We start from the raw sequence: 15079 nt of genomic DNA on the forward strand, positions 1-15079 counted from the left end.
GAATTCAATGTTGTGGTAGATTTTTTAGCGAAGATGAGATTGTTTCTAAAGTATTGAGAGCTTTGCCTCCAGCTTACAAGATGAAGGCTATAGCAATTAATGAGCTGAGAAGCACATCTAACACTTCTATTAATAGGGATACTTTGGTTGGAAAGCTATCTACTTTTGAGCTTGAATAGTTTGGTCCTCGAGGAGTTGCAAAGACAGATTATGTATTGAGGGCATCTACATCATCAATCGGCAAGAGTGATTGGAAAGCATTATATATGAAGGAATTGGAGGATATGAAGAAAGAGGATGAAGAGTTTGAAGAACTTGAAGCCCTATTTGGTACAAGAGTACCTAAAGTTCTGACAAGAAGTAAGTATGAAGGAAAATCACCTCTCAAATTGTTGGTGTTGGAAATAAGCCACACTCGGACCGACGATGGATTGGTCCAAGAGGGGCCAGTAGCTCAGTGGTAGAGCACTCCAGCAGTGTTGGAAGGTCCTAGGTTCGAGTCCTAGCTGGTCCATGTCTCAACATGGTATCAGAGCTAGGTCCAGGCTAGGAGCCCCAAGCACACAAGAGGTGTGGCTTAAGGGGGGTGTTGCTGTTGGAAATAAGCCACACCAGGACCGATGATAGACTGGTCCAAGAGGGGCCAGTAGCTCAGTGGTAGAGCACTCTAGCAGCATTGGAAGATCCTAGGTTCGAGTCCTATCTGGTCCATGTCTCAACACAAATATTTTGCATGTAATAAGATAGGTCATTTTGCATCTAGATGTCCTGAGAGGAATTCAAGATTTGAAGAGAAAGCTAGAAGATCTTTTAGGCCTAACCATGATTATCAGAACAAGCATAATTACAGGAGGAACAAAGATAAATCATGCTACTATACTAATGAGGAAGGTACAACCAATTATTTTGATGATGAACCGATAAAATATTCAGCTAATGGATCCGACAATGGAAAGGAATGGGTATTCTTGGCTATCAAGGAAGATACTTTGGAACTTGTCATTCATAATGAAGAGAAGGCCCTTGCTGCTAAGGTTGAAGACAAGGATGAATGGGTGATAAATAGTGGATGCTCACATCATATTACTGGAGATAAAAGGAAGTTTCTATCTTTGCAATAATTTGATGGTGGTCTTGTTAGATTCGGAGATGACAAAGCATGAATGATCATAGGAAGAGGAACTATATCATTGGATGGTAAGCATAACAATGATAATGCTTATTATGTTGAAGGTTTAAGGAATAATCTTTTGACTGTAGGTTAGTTGGTGGATAAGGGATTTCAATTGCAATTCAAGGATGGAAAATACAAAATCATTAACAGAACTGGTTTGGAGATTGCAACCAGTACTCAGACTAGAGGTAACATCTTTCATTTGAACTCCGGTGAGGACATGTTTGATTGCACATATTGATGAGATTTGGCTATGGCATAAGAGGTTGTGTCATGTGAATTTTGATTGCATTATAAAGATCAATTCAACTAAGGCAGTTAGAGATATACCTAGGATTGTGAAGCCTCATAATTTGGTATGTAAGGAATGTCAAATGGGAAAGTAAGTTAGAACTTCTTTTAAGAGTATTCAAGATAAATCTAATGATGTTCTTGATCTTATTCATACTGATTTGTGTGGTCCTGCTAGAGTAAGAAATTTTCAGGGTGATAGATATTTCATGCTAATCATTGATGACTATTCTAGAATGATGTGGGTTACTTTTCTAAGGGAGAAATTTGAAGCCTTTGAAAAGTTCAAGATCTTTAAATCTATGGTTGAGATAGAGACATTATTGAAAATCAAATGCTTAAGATCTAATCAAGGTGGTGAATTCACATCCGGTGAATTTAATAGTTATTGTGAGAAACATAGGATAAGGAGATTGATGTCTGCACCCTAGACACCTCAGCAGAATGGTGTTGTGGAAATAAAGAACAAAACCATCTTGGATGCGTTTAGATCTATGATGATGGAAGCTAATTTGCCACATATCTATTGGAGAGAAGTTGTGAGCATAGCGGTGTACACATTCAACAAAGTTTATATCAAAGGAGACATCGGTAAGACACCTTATGAGTTATGGTTTGGTTATACACCTATAGTTAAGTATTTCAGAATCTTTGGTAGTAAATGCAATATCAAAAGAAATGATTCCATTGGAAATTTTGATCATAGATGTGATGAAGGAATATTTCTTGGTTATTCTAATCAAAGCAAAGCATATATATTTTTTAACAAGAGATTGTAGAGAATTGTGGAGAGTGCTAATGTTAAGGTGGATGAGAAGAACAGAGGTCAAATTAGAACTTATGAGAGAAAACCAGAAGTGGAGATGGTTATAACTGAATTGGTAGCACCTGTATTGAAACAAAATGTTGAACTAGTTACCTCGGCAGTATCAAAAAGTTCAATAGTACCTGAAGATCAAAGCAGGGAATCAGAAAGTCAGAAGACTCCTCGATATGTAAGCTTGAATCATTCAGAAGATTAGATCATTGGAGACAAGAGCAAAAGAGTAATAACAAGAAGAAGGTTGGAATGTGAAGAGGTATGTTTAATTTCTCAAATTGAACCGGCATCAGTAGATGAAGCATGTAAAGATGAATATTGGATAAAAGTTGTGGAAGAGGAATTGCATCAGATAGAAAATAACAACACCTGAACTTTAGTTCCCCAACCTAAAAATAAGAATGATATTGGAACTCAATGGGTTTTTAGGAATAAATTGAATGAAGATGGACAAGTTATGAGGAAAAAGGCTAGATTGATTTGTAAAGAATATTATCATAAGGAAGGAATTGATTATGATGAAACTTTTTCTCTGGTAGCTAGGATTGAAGCTGTGAGATTATTTCTTGCTTATGCTGCACATAAGAATTACAAAGTTTATCAGATGGATGTTAAGTGTGCATTTCTGAATAGAGCTCTTGAAGAGGAAGTTTATATTGAGCAACCTAATGATTTTTCACTTTTAGATGACAAAAACATGGTTTGCAATTTAAGGAAAGATTTATATGGTTTGAAACAACCCCCTAGAGCTTGGTATGCTAGATTGGACAAATATCTTTTGAAGCTCGGTTTCACTAAAGGTAATGTTGATAGTAACTTATATTATAAGATCACTGATGATGACATATTTATTGTTGAGGTCTTTGTTGATGATATCATTTTTGGAGGTGAGGATAATTTATGTATGAAATTCTTCGATAATATGAAGAGTGAATTTGAGATGTCTATGATTGGAGAAATGAGATTTTTCTTAGTTTTGCAGATTACTCAGATTGATTAAGGTATTTTCATCTATCAAACTAAGTATGCTAGAGAGTTGTTGAAGAAATTTGGTATGGAAAATTCCAAACCTATTGGTACCCCTATGATTACCAGTGAGAAATTGACAAAGAAAGATGAATCAACTCTGGTAAATCCTACAAGGTATAAATCTATGATTGGAGGCTTTTTATATTTGAAATAGACTAGAGCGGATATTATAAATGTTGTTTGTATTGTATCAAGATATCAGAGTGATCCTAAAGAGAATCATGAGAGTGCAGTGGAAAGAATTTTTCAGATATTTGCAGGGAACAACTTAATATGGTTTATGGTATCCTAAAAATGATGACTTTACACTATGTGCATATAAAGATGTAGATTGGGCTGGAGATGTTGATGACTGGAAGAGAACTTCCGATGGAGATTTCTTTCTTGGAAAGAAACTTGTTTCATGGATCAGCAAGAAGCAGTCATGTACTTGTTTATCTACTGTTGAAGTTGAGTGTGTTGCTACTGCTACTAACTGTACACAAGTTTTATGGATGAAGCAAATGTTGAAGGATATAAGGGTAGATCGCAATGAATCGATAGTTATTCAATGTGATACCTCTGCTACTATTGACATATCAAACAATCTAGCATTTCATTCTAAGACAAAGCATGTATCAATAAAGTATAACTTTTTGAAGGAGAATGTGGAAGCAAATGAATTCAGATTGGTTTATGTGAACACTAAAGAGTAAATTGCAGATATCTTCACTAAACCTTTGTCTAAGGAATCATTTGAGTATTTTAGAGATAGATTGGGGGTCTCTACCCCTTCGGTAAAGACTTGAGTGATGCAGATTGGCATCAGTATGGTATGCATTTAACAGAATTATTATTCATTCTAGATTGATGAGTTGGTCCTACTACTTAGGGGGAGTAGTCAGCTATATGGTTCAAAAAAATTATGATTTTTCTTTGTTGTTTATGTAATATTTATGGCATTGATGTTAAAAGGGGACATATATTCATGTGAAAAATAGAGCTTAACAAAGATATCAATCACAGGGGGAGTTTGGTCTTTGGTGTCTTCCATTGGGGGAGACTTGTTTGGCACTTGGATTTTTTCCACATCTAGTGTTGTCATCAATGCCAAAGGGGGAGATTGTTGGCAAATTGTCGGAATTGATTATATTTTGCATTGATCTTTGTCAATAATGTCAACACTAGCTTATTTGGTCATGTACTAGATTCCGGTAGAGTGGTTGGACTTTGATGATGATTAGGAGATTTGTCTTCAATATATTATGATTAGTGGAATTGGTTTGGTTTGGTCATTCATGTGGTTTGGATGCTTGTCACATTCAGTTGGTTTGGGATATGGTGATCTGGAAGCTATCATATGTTCTAGTAAGCCTTTTAGTTACCGATAAGGTTTCTACTGGAAGCGCTTTGTTGGAGATATTTTGATGAATTCAATAAGTGGTATTGGTGCGGCTTCTAAAAATTTCTCAGGATGTCGATGGTTATTGTGTTCGTGTTCCAGTTCATTGGTGGTATTTCATTTGGCTTATGGCGACCTATTTTGGGTCCAATCTTATTCTACTAGGTTATGGACCAGTTTATGTAACGTGTTGGTGGATGCTCCCAATGCGTTACTGATTGGATTTATTGTTTGGTTAATGTTGCTTCAGTCTTAGGCCGACTTGGTTTATCATTGGTTTGTGGGTTTATGTAATGGATTTATTGTATCATCTTTTAGGTGGCCGACCTAATTGTTTAGGTCCCCGTTGGTATAAATATGATGTAAGATCTCTTTGTAGATTATGGCATGTGGTATGGGATAAAGGATTATCTGTGTGCAAATAAAGTTGTAATCATATGCAAAAGGTTTGGTTGATCATAGGTGATCGAATTGGGTTTGTATAAGAGGTTTAAGACCTCTGATATTGAGCTTAACTAGAACTATACTTAGACATAGGAGATGTTATTCTTGGAGTTCATTTTTATTTCTGGATTGTAGTCTGGATTTCTTTTGTAGTCAGTGAGGGTACTTTGTGATGAGTAGTACACTCTAGGTTGTTGGCCTTCATGCATGTGCAGGCCTTTTATTGTAATCACATACTTACTGCAAAAGTATTATCTGACTATGGGTAGGCTTCCCACCGTGGTTTTTTCCTTTATCGGGTTTTCCTCATACAAATCTTGGTGTTATGTGTTGTGGATGCATGGTAATTGGTTTATGATTTATGTTTGTGCTTAATTGATATATCTGCTATTTCGGTATTTGGTTTATGCATTCTAGTAAAAAAAAATTGTGTTCTCAAAGTTTCATAATATGTTAACAATTGATTCACCCCCCTCTCAGTTATTCACCGGTTATCCTAACATAACAATGTCAGCATCCCAATAGAGTAGTATGGAAAAGAATGATATCATGCAAAAAATGGGATATGGTAGAAGTGTTCCTATAGGCAAAAGAAAAGAATTTATCTTAGAACCTATACAACCTCCTTCTCAACATACTAAAGATAAATTAGGATTGGAGTTTGGACAAAACAATTTGTATAAACAATAAGAAGAAGCAACTCGCAGGAAACAAGAAGAGGAAAGTGAATGAAAACAAGAAGAACTTGTCATTAGGAGAAGCCACACACAAACAACAACAACAAGAAGCAGCAAGAAGAGGCAGAAGAAAGAAGACTGGAAGAACTTGCTATAAAGAGAGAAGAAGCTACTCACAACCTCTATGAACAAATCCTCAGATTGCAAGCTTATAGTGAAATAGATTCCAATGAGTGGAAGTGGGTTTGATATCATTCTGAACAATCCTCTGAAGGCTCATGTTATATAAAAGATATCAACGTTGATGTAGTTCACTCGTATGAAGGACAAACGTTAGAGTACAGACCACTTGAATTAGAGTCACAATCTATCGATTCTGACTCCATTGAGGATGATTAGAAACTACTCGTGAGAGATCATTTTGACGATAGTAATATCCTAGACCTAGAAATAATCATTGAAGAATTTGATATCTCCATTATGACCTTTAATGCCTTCGATAAACAGAAATTCGATGATCCTTTATCTTTGATGAACCCAGAACTTATTGACTAGGAAAACAATAGACCCATTGAGATAGATACCTTTCATAACAATCATGCCATTTCCCTATATCTCAATGCAGTAGAACCTAAAACAACTTTCATTGGTGATTTTGCTAATGCATCTTCTAGTCGAGGGGGTGCAAAATCTCTTAGTCACAAAAGTAGAAATAAAAAAACAAATATTAGGTCTAATGCTGAAAACCATTTAATGGCAATATTAGATAAAGGAAAAGTAAAAAGAAAGGATGTATTTGATGGTGAAAATCTCTTTGACGCACTAGAGGATGGTAGATTTAACACTCTTCTTGAATATTATCAAGAAAGATCTTCTATATTGATTGACCCAATGGAAGCATTCAACATTGGTACATCAGACAATCCTAAGAGTTTACATCCAACAACATTGTTATCAGAGCAATAAAAGCAGAACTATATGGAGCTTTAGAAGAAGAGACAAATAAACTTTGCCTGGTCATATGCAGACATGCCAGGGATAGATCCAAATCTTATAATGTATCATTTAAATGTCTCTCTAGGAGCTAAACCAGTAAAACAAAAGCTGAGAAAAATGCATTCTCACATAGCTTTACTTGTTAATGTAGAATTGAAGAAACTACTAGATGGCGGGTTTATCAGACTTGTAGCATATCTAGAGTGGGTATCAAATATAGTTCTCATTTCCAATATAGACAAAGGTATTAGGGTATGCACAGACTTAAGAGATCTCAATAAAGCATGTCCAAAGGATGACTTTCCTTTACCAAACATAGACATCATTCTGGATTTAACAACTAGACACACCATGTTTTCTCTAATGGATGGTTTCTTAGGGTTAATCAAATAAAAATGGCACCTAAAAAGCAAGAAAAGACAACTTTCACATGCCCTAGGGGTACTTTCTACTAGAATGTAATGCCTTTTGGACTGAAGAATGCAGGTGCTACATATCAGAGAGCAATGACAATAATTTTCCATGATATGATGCACAACTTTATGGAGGATTATGTTGATGACTTATTGGAAAAATCATACACTAGAGAAGAACATTTAGAAATCCTGGGTAAGATATTTGATTGATTGGAAAAATACAAGCTAAGGCTAAACCCAAAGAAATATGCTTTTGGAGTCATGTCTAGCAATCTTCTGGGATATATTGTTTATGCTCAAGGCATAGAAGTAGACCTGGCTAAAGTAAAGGCAATCATGGAAATGGAATCTCCTAAAAATATTAGTTAGCTACATTCTCTTCAAGGAAGACTTCAATCCATTAGATGATTCATCACTCAATTAGCAGATAGGTGCCACCCATTTACTCATTTATTGCATAAAAATGTCCCTTTTTAAATGGGATGACAAATGTGAACAAGCCTTTGACAAGATAAAAGAAAAATTGATAAATCCACCTATGTTAATGTCACCAATTGAAGGCAAGCCATTATTGCTATATATATCAGCCATCGATGTATCATTGGGAGCTCTGCTAGCACAAAAAGATCATGAAGGTAAAGAATGATCCATCTATTACATCAACAGAACCTTAGTGGGATATGAGATCAACCACTCACCTATTGAGAAAGCATGCTTAGTTGTAGTGTTTGCATCCCAAAAACTATGACTTTGTGCTAACTCGGTCATTCAAGCTGATAGCCAAAATAGACCCATTAAAGTACCTTCTCAACAAAGCAACATTAACAGGAAGACTAGCAAAGTGGGTCATGATCTTGAGCGGGTTTGATAATGAGTATAATGATAGAAAATATACCAACGGCCAAATGATTGCAAATTAGTTAGTTGAAGCACCACTACATGATGACAATCCTTACATATTGAGTTCCCAGATGCAGATGTCTTCACAGTTACCAAGCAAACCTAGAAATTGTATTTTGATGGTTCTTATACACGACATGGATTAGGAGAATGCATACTATTCATCACACCTCAAGGTCACACCATTCTGAAGTCATACAGGTTGATCTCTCCTTGCACCAACAACATGGCAGAATATAAGGAATTGGTCACAAGAATTAAAATGGCTATAGAATGGAATATTACCAATTTACATGTTTACGGAGATTCTTAGTTGGTCATCAATCAAGATAATAATGATTATCAAACAAAAGATAACAAACTAATGCCTTACAAAAATATGGTTGATGACATCAAAAATTATTTTATGGAAATCAATTTTGAGTGAATTCCAAGTAATGACAATAAAGCAGCAGATGTCATAGCTACAATTGCTTCTTTACTCCAGACATAGGAAAATCAAGATCGTTATGAATTCCTGGTGGAAGAAATGTTTTACTATGCCTATGATTGTCCTGATACCCAAATCATTTGTCACCTAGTTGGCTTTGATTCTTCTCGCTATGGCCAAATCTATAGATACTTGAATGATAACACTCTTCCTCCCGACCTATTAAGGAATCAAAAACAAAACTTCATTCAACAATTCACTCACTATATTATCGTCATAGATACACTTTATAGACAGATGCGGTTTGGATGGTGCTCTCCTCAAATGTCTTGAGCATGAAGAATCTGAGAAGGCCTTGAAAGGAGTTCCAAATGGTATTTCTAGCACTCATTCAAGTGGTCTTACTCTAATAAAGAAACTCATGCAATTGGGCTATTATTGGCCAACTATGGAAAAAGATTATTTTCAGTTTGCTAAGAAATGCAAGCAATGTCAAATTCATGGCAATCTCATACATGCACCAACTCAAGAGCTCCATACCCTAGAAACATCTTGGCCTTTTTGTCAATGGGGTCTTGATCTAGTGGGAAAGCTTCATCTGCCTTCATCTAATGGCTACAAGTTCATACTCACAACTAAGGAAAACTTCACAAAGTGGATTGAATTCGTACCTCATAAATGTCACAGGGAAACAAATTGCTTCATTTATCCTCAACTACATCATTTGTCACTATGGTATTCCTATCTCTATCATCATGGAAAATGGAAGACCTTTTAAGAACAAGATGTCAAGGAGCTTTGTGGGATATTTGAGATCCAACACAAATTTTCTACACCTTACTACGTACAAGGAAATGGTCAAGCTGAGGCGTCAAACAAAACTATTTTGAAAATCTTCAAGAACTGTCAATGACTCTTGTATGCGGGAAAAGTGGGCGAATAAAACTTAATATGTGAAAATATGTTAGTATACTAGTCCACACACACACACAGGACTTCTTGATGCAAGCTATGGAGTAACGTAGTGTTACTCAGCTTCCCAAGGAGGGTCCCATGGTTCTCTATCTCACAATGTCCCTCAAACCAATGTTTTTGCTCTCAGATCACTGAGCAAAATGGTTTAGGGATGGCAAATATGAGAATGAGAGATGCTTTTAATTGATTTTAGTATGAGATGTGTTGTAAGCTATGTATGATGCTAAAATGCAATAATCTAAATGATAAGATGACAAGATTAGTATGGATACTATCCTAGCATACTATATTTAGTCTATGATTGAACTAAAATGATAAAGAAAGTAATCTAAGCATGCATATTAGTCTAATTTATGATCTAAAAAGAGGCTAAATGATGAACATATATGAAATGAAAGCTTTGAAAGAATTTGAGCATAAGTGTGATGCTTCAAATTTGAAAGATGATTGTTAAGAATGGAGGAATGAGAGCTCTATTTATAGCACAAACAGGGCAATGGATGGTCAAGATTGAATGGTTTAACCAAGGGCCAGGTTTGAAAGTTGGGGATCCATGTGCACAATTTGCACCAATGAAATGATGACAAGTGTCAACATAGGATTGGGTTGAGAGAAGAGGTTGGAGGCATTAAAGGCCTGAGAAGACCTCATGGTTATCTAAAGGCTAAGGGTCAAGTTTAAGTTAGGATTACCCACTGGATTAAGAGCTAATCCAAGGATAAACCTTTGTGCAAATGATTAAGAGATAATCATGGTCAAAGCATTAAAGGCCTGATGAGACCCTTGGGTTGGATAGAGGTTGAGTCAAAACAAATGTTTTAACCATGTGGGAAGGTTTGAATTAACCATTAATGGTTATTGGAGACTTTGGGGATTAAGTGGTTGAAGATTGGAAGCCTTTAATGGTTTTCAAAGACTTTAAGGGTTTTAGTGGTTGAAGGTTGAAAACCTTCAATGGTTATCAAAGACTTTAAGGTTTTTGAGAAGTGACTTCCCTTTGCTTAGGGATGTGACAAAGTTTAAGGGAGGGTTAGGTTAATTAGAAGCGATTTGAAGATTCTAGAAGGGATTAGGAAGGGGTTTGGGATTTTGCAAGTGGATGGGGGGATAATAGGATTTAATTGAATTAAATGATTTTATTCAATTTGGTTGCAATTTGGAGAAATTAAATAAATATGATTTATTCAATTTAGGATAACTATTTAATTAAATTTGAATTTAATTAAAAGTGGATAGGGGGATTTAATTGAATAAAATGATTTATTCATTAAATGGATATAGTGAATTTTATTTAAATAAATTGAGTAATTTATTTAATAAAATAGAAGAATGTGGATAATTTAATTAAATTGGATTTAATCAAATAGAGAAATGAACATAAAATATTCATTTAGGAATATGGTCATTTTTATACGTCTACATTTTGCCCCTCTTTGAAGTGACGTGTGTGCACATGTTATTTCAAAGAAAATGATGTGTTTTTGTGATTTTATGATCAAATGCAATTTTTGTTGTGTCGCTCTTTTGATTTGCAAGTCGTGCCCCAGATTTGATGTGTGATGCCCCCTCGAGAGATGAATCAATTTTGAAAATTTTTGATTTAATTTGATGAAGTTCGTATGATGTGTAGGATTTCGTGCATATAAAAAGTGTGCAGATTGATTCATCTCCCGATAAGATATAGCTGTTTTGGTATAGGGGAGACCGCGACCATATTACAGGGCCAGTCGGCTAACCCTAATTTCATTTTCCTCCTATAAAAAGGGAAAAGGGCTTGATTTAGGTTCATTTGTGCTTTGTTGACTTTGAAGAAAGAGAATTTGCTCTGGAGAAAAAATGTCGATTCCTTATCACAGACACCGTTTCGAGCGCGTTCGGAGGTACCGAAGGCCTGTAGCGCATGGACCACCAGTAAGTCAACATTTTTGACCCCTTTTTGATTTTTTGTTTTGTCGTTTTTGGTCATTTTTTGAATTTCAAAGTTCGGGTATTTCATTTTAGCGCGTCTAAGGCTTAGTTTAGCGCATACGAAGTTTAGAGTAGCGCATCGAAGTCAATTTTAGGGGTTGCATCCGAAAAAAATAGGCTAGCGCATAAAAGTATTAGGTTAGCGCGTGCAGGTAGAATAGCGCATGCAAAGGTTTGGGTAGTGCGTCGCGTCAACAGGGTAGCGCGTAAGTATGACCTAGCACATAGGAGCCGTCGGGGTTCGCATAGGTAAGGGGGTTTAGCGCGTAGGACTAATCTAGTGCAAGGGATGGGTTAGGTAGCGCATAGGGTGAAAAGTTCAGCGCGTAGACTAGAACTAGCGCATAGGTTGGATAGAATAGCGCGTAGGAGAGGCAACCTAGCGCGTGAGGGTGTTTTAGCGCATTGAAGGTCTGTTGTAGCGCATCCGAAAATTTTTGCAGTTTTGGCCGAGTTGAAAATTTGTTTTTGTTTGCCTGCCGTATTTTGATGAATTTATCCAATATGAGTATTTGTATAACTTGTTTTGATGTGCAATTTTTCAAGTTATGTATAGATATCAAGCTGTTGTTTTGATCAGAATATGATGTATTTGCGTTGTCTGTTTCAAGTTCAATGTGTGGGAAAGCCTGAGTTGTTTTACAAGCCGATATGGGTTGGAAACTTGAGTTGTTTTTCAAGCTGATATGGGTGGGAAACTTGAGTTGTTTTACAAGTTTATGTGATTTTGGTACTTGAGTTGTTTTACAAGTTTTGATATGGTTTTTGAAAACTTGAGTTGTTTTACAAGTTGATATGAAATGATAGGATTTTGAACTTTGATTGTAGATGAGAAAATTGTTTCATGTTGTTGATGTAAGTTTGATTTTGATATCTTTGTGTTGATGTGGAAACTGATATTGGATATGTTTGGTTTGTTGACAGGAGCGATTGGGGGTTGTGCAGTCGAGGGAGAGATTCCCGAGACCATGGACGCTGATACCACATCTGTCCCAGGAAGATTTGGACATTATAGAGAGATGTGGATTGACCTCTCTTCTGGATATGCCTCGGTTCACTATGAACCGGGAACTTTTGACAGCATTGGCAGAGAGGTGGCATAGCGACACGAACACCTTTCATTTTACCACTGGAGAGATGATAGTGACACCGGAGGATTGCTACCGGATTTTGCGCATTCCTGTGGTAGGGGCACTGCTACCCTACGAGCAGTCAGAGGAGGGCGGCACAGAGGCACTGCGCTGCATATTTCATGATGAGATTGTCTGTGGATATGAGATTCCTTGGCAGGAGTTTCTGGATTTGGATTATGCACCGCTACCATCTGTATTGGCAGGATTCATTGGGGGATTCCTTTGTCCTAATCGCAGGTCAAAGGGATTTTCAGTGGGATGGGGGCTGGTTCTGAAGCAGATGGTCACACAGGGTCGGAGATTTTCATGGGGGTCAGCGATGCTGGCCCATCTTTACAGGAGCCTTCATGAGGTAGTATACCTCGGTTATGGTAGTTTATCAGTGGGTGTGACCTTATTACAGGTATGGTGCTGGGAGCATATTCCAGTAGCGAGGCCACTAGTAGATAGAGACAGGCCCGTAGGTGCTGCATATGCCTACGGATATAGAGGCCTAGTTGTCCAGCGTAAGCTGGGCAAACTAGAGAATTGGAGGAGGGTGTTCGATGATGTAGATACGGTCACCTGGAGACCGTATACAGGTTGCGAGGTATGGGCTGAGGATGGGCTGGAGATGCCCTTTATTTTTATGAGCCGATATCTGATTGGGAGGACCCCGTTCGTCATTGAGCGGTTTTTGGTGACCCGAGTTTTGCGGCAGTTCGGGCGCCAGCAGGGGATTCCTCAAAGAGCATACCTTTATGCACGGAGGCAGCAGGATGTGGCTGATTGGGGGCCGACTATTGATAGTGCAGTGGCCATGGAGGAGTTTGTGGGGATAGCTGGGCAGGTCTGGGACTATGCCCCAGAGATTCAGGACACCGGGATGACAGAGGAGTTCGACCGCTTGTTTGCTGCGCGGGCAGTGGCGAGGATCTCAGATCCAGAGGAGATGAGGCCAGTGTTTGATTCGGATGGGGAGGAGGGAGACGGGGGGGATGATGGAGATGATGGAGAGGATGGAGGAGGTAGAGGAGCTAGAGGGAGGCAGGGAGGTAGAGGTGTGGAGAGAGCGGTACGGCAGGGGAGGATTGAGAGGGGGAGAGGAGGATTGGCTATCGGAGCCGGGAGAGAGGGGAGAGTGACGGAGGTTTTGGCGGCAGTGGGGGGTGAGGAGGAGATGGTGAGACCAGCATAGAGGAGGAGGGTAGATATACTCCCACCTCCAGTACCGAGGACAGGGCGAGTGGGAGGGGTTCCTCCAGCACAAGGACCACTGCGGGTTCGAGTGCCAGGTCATGTGGAGGATGCACAGATCTGGACCCTGCAGATTACCGTTCAGCAGCTGCAGGCACAGATTTTCACCTATCAGCAGCAGATTTCTCAGTTGACCACTGAGAGAGATACTGAGATAGAGCGGTGAGGACGAGCGGAGGAGGCCTTGGCGAGTGTACAGAGAGCAGCGGCGGGTGGTCCGATGAGAGACACCCTGAGAGAGCTGACACGGAAAGTACAGGAGGTTGAGTATTATAGGGGGCATTATGAGGCTGTAGTACCCCGAGATCGACGAGTGGAGAGCTTTGCACAGTCGAGATCGAGTCGATCTCAAACTGCTAGGACACGATCTGAGAGCCGAGGTGTGACGGGGCTAGTGAGACAGGACCCTCTTGGAGATCCAGGGGCGAGTGTATCTAGAGCGAGACAGGACCCTCCTGGAGATCCAGGGGCGGGTGCAGCTGGAGCGAGACCATCTCCGTCAGGAGATAGTCATACTTGAGAGACAGGGTATCTGTTGTATTTTTGAGCAGTTTGTTATGTGTTGTATTGGACACAGTGCGTGGACACATTTTGTACATTTTGATCAGTTTTGAGATATATATATACGGCACCATTTTTTATCATGTGATGTGTTGATATGGATGCATTTATTTTATGTGATAATGCAATGTTTAAATATATGATGTAATGTTATGATGCAGGATGTACGCTTTTTATATGCTGTGAGATGTATCTTGAAAATGAGATGTATGTTTTATTTATGCTGCTAAATGTAATATGATATGATGTAAAAAAAATGATGTAATAATGATGCAAAATGATATGTAATGAATGATATAAGAATGATATGTAACTAATTGTAAAATGATGTGCAACTAATTGTAAAATGATATGCAACTAATTGTAAAATGATATGCAACTAATTGTCTTTGGAGCATCTCTCATTCTGTATTTGCCATCCGATATAACCTTTTATTTGCTTTCTTTGTAAATATCATCATGGAGCATTTATTGATTTTTGGATATGTTGAAAATTTATACAAGCATAATGGTATAATTGAACCATAATGACCTGAGAAAAATTTACATGATATTTGATTTTGCAGGATAGCACAAGCGTCAAGGTATAATTGAACCAGGACGACCTGAGTGCGTATTGCGTAAATAGACAAGATTTGATCATTTGTA

General features: G+C 38.0%; 1 non-coding gene across 1 annotated transcript; it reads left to right on the forward strand.

The window, feature by feature from the left end:
- The first annotated feature begins 443 nt into the window (after positions 1–443).
- Positions 444–514, forward strand: TRNAT-AGU (transfer RNA threonine (anticodon AGU)). The gene has a single exon. It is a non-coding gene; the product is annotated as a tRNA-Thr (tRNA).
- The last annotated feature ends 14565 nt before the right edge of the window (positions 515–15079 follow it).

The sequence above is a fragment of the Cryptomeria japonica genome, chromosome 1 (genome assembly GCF_030272615.1).
Source record: "Cryptomeria japonica chromosome 1, Sugi_1.0, whole genome shotgun sequence".
NCBI lineage: Eukaryota > Viridiplantae > Streptophyta > Pinopsida > Cupressales > Cupressaceae > Cryptomeria > Cryptomeria japonica.